Here is a 2,494-nt window from a genome sequence, read left to right on the forward strand (position 1 = left end):
AGTGATCTCATACATTCATCAGGGCTGGAAGGTATTGATGTGACAAGAAAGCGTCAGGGGACCTGCACTAGGGATTCTAGATTTCTCTTTGCTTTGCCTGTCCCATGGATTAATTTTAAACTCAAAATCATTACTAAAGTTTGAAACTCTGGTTCAAGTGAGTCTGGTTTGATAATTCAGTCCTTGGCATTTTTTCATTAAGAGATTAGAATATTTAACGTGAAGAAAATGAGGTCTGTAAAGATACACTTAATGACTTGGTGGCCAATATAGCCCTGATAATTAAGCAGGTTCTCGAATGCTTAGCAAAGATTACTTGATCTAGAGTGGTTCTAGATGGTAGCCCCCAGCCATATGGGACTATTTAAACTTTAATTAATTAAAATTAAAAGTTCAGGTCCTTACTTGTATTAGCTACACTTAAAATGTTCAGTAGTCACATATGGCTAGTAGCTATTCTATGGACCAGATGAATATTGAACATTTCCTTCATTGCAGAAAGTTCTACTGAACAACCTTGCTCTATACATTAGAGATTTTATTGGGAAATAGAACGTCGCAGACTAGAGAGAGACTTGGGTTTGAGTCAGAACATTTCAATAAAATAAGACAGAAATGTCAGGCATGCAGGCATGCAACTAGGAAAAGAATTTGCTTAGGTCTTTTTTTTTTTTTTTTTTTTCTGCTAAAAGCTTTATTGTTTCCATTTGGTCCAAGGCTTGGGAGAGGGCTCCAGGGTAGTTAAAAAGCTGCCTGGTGGCTGCAGAGAGGGGCTTCGGGCAGAAACCCTGACACCAGAGGGGCTCCTCAAAGGCTGCTGGGCTTTGGAGGCTCCTAGCTGTCCTTGAGGCTGTCTTTCCAAGTGATGCTCGCCCAGCCCAGCCTAGGGACCAGCCGGCCTGCGGAGGTCGGTCAGGTGGTTGCCATCTTCTTGATAAGTTTCACCTGCTCCTCCAGGAAGCGGCTCTCCCGGAAGTCACAGGCGGGGTCTGCAGGCAGAACCCACGGCGTGCCGCTCCAAAAGGGCCAAGCTCGGGTTCTTCGCCATGAGCACGGTGACTTCCGCAGCACCCTGTGTTTCGCCCCACTCATCTCGGGACTGCTTCTGCACATCCTGGAAGAGGGCGCAGCCGCCGCGCTGGTTTTGCAATTTCAAGAGACGCTGGACGCCCTCTCGCTTCTCCTCGGCCATTTCGCGGAAAAAAAAAAGTGGTCCACGCCGGCCAGAGCCACATGGTCGTGGTCGAAATAGAAGCCCAGAGAGAGGTAGGTGTAGGGGGCTTGCAGATGCCTGTTGACCAGGTGGTTGACGACAGCCTCCACCTCAGTGGAATAATTCTGATGAATCTGGGAGCTCATGGTTGATCGCTAATAAGGAGTTAAGATCGAAAAATGGTGTTGGCAGGTCCTGGTGGCCGAGGGTAGATGAGTGGCTGATTCAAAAGGTTGAGACTGGAAAAAAGGTTGGAGGGTGGGCAGAGTCTGAAGCAAGGGGCGTCCCTGGGTCTGGTGCATCTAAACACTGTTGAAGCAAGAGACAGATCTGTAGGACCGTCGAGTGCACTGCCGCTTAGGTCTTGAGAGCTGAAGGAGAGTGGAGAAGAGGAGAGAGTTTTAATGGGGAGAGACAGGGAGCTAGAGAGACGGGAGAAGGCTGTACATTCTGCCGTATAATTCTATACTTGGGAGTATACAGTATTTTTAATAGCATTACTAGAGAATAGGCAGATGTGTGTATGTGTGTATATCTTCTGTTAAAGGAGCTAAGTTTCAGATATGGATGGGTATGGAAAAAGATGACTTCAAGATAAAGTAGGGCTCTGGAATCATATCAATTGTCAGAAAGGCTTTGACTTTCCCAGTATTTTAAAATTTGCAATTCAAGCCATATATCTAGGTCCCAAAGAGAGATAGGGAAGATGCACTTAGTATTTTGATTGTATCAGTACAACACGATGTCTGACAATAAATAGATCCTCAATAAAATGGTTGAATGAATGAATTAATATCCAGTGCCAACTGCCTTTCTTGAAGCAACTTTTGTTCGTAGACAGCCCTTGGGGTATGGAAGGTCAATACGGCATAATCTTTGACTTGCTTTGATTTTGCAATGACGATGTGAATTTGGATCACTGGCAGTTCAGATAGAAGTATACTCTTAGAAGCTAAAAGTAGACTAGGTTGGGCTGGAGGCCCCTTAACTTTTGGAAGTCTATAGTGTTTCTTTATTTAGATTTATTGCTACACTCAAATCTCTGAAGTAACTAAGTAGACACCAATCTGAAGCACATTTCTACCTAGAGAATAAATCTTGTAAATTGAAAAGGATTTTGCAGACACCGTCAAGTTGAAAAAACACAGAAAGTAGATGATACGACGATATTAACCTTTTTGACTCATTCGAATAAAGACAATTCTAGAAGTGCATCTCGGTTTCGATCCCAGCAAACCGGTCCTGAGATGTGGCTCTAGTACCAAAATTGCCTTGTCTGGA

The 2,494-nt window shown here is 44.2% G+C and overlaps 1 pseudogene; it reads right to left on the reverse strand.

Annotated features, from left to right (window-relative positions):
* Window positions 1–883: 883 nt before the first annotated feature.
* Window positions 884–1,440, reverse strand: LOC149749088 (ferritin light chain-like; annotated as a pseudogene).
* Between the last annotated feature and the right edge of the window lie 1,054 nt (window positions 1,441–2,494).

Source organism: Delphinapterus leucas, chromosome 5 (assembly GCF_059928025.1).
Source record: "Delphinapterus leucas isolate spDelLeu-1000000601 "Yukka" chromosome 5, BTC_Dleu_Yukka2, whole genome shotgun sequence".
Taxonomy (NCBI): Eukaryota; Metazoa; Chordata; class Mammalia; order Artiodactyla; family Monodontidae; genus Delphinapterus; species Delphinapterus leucas.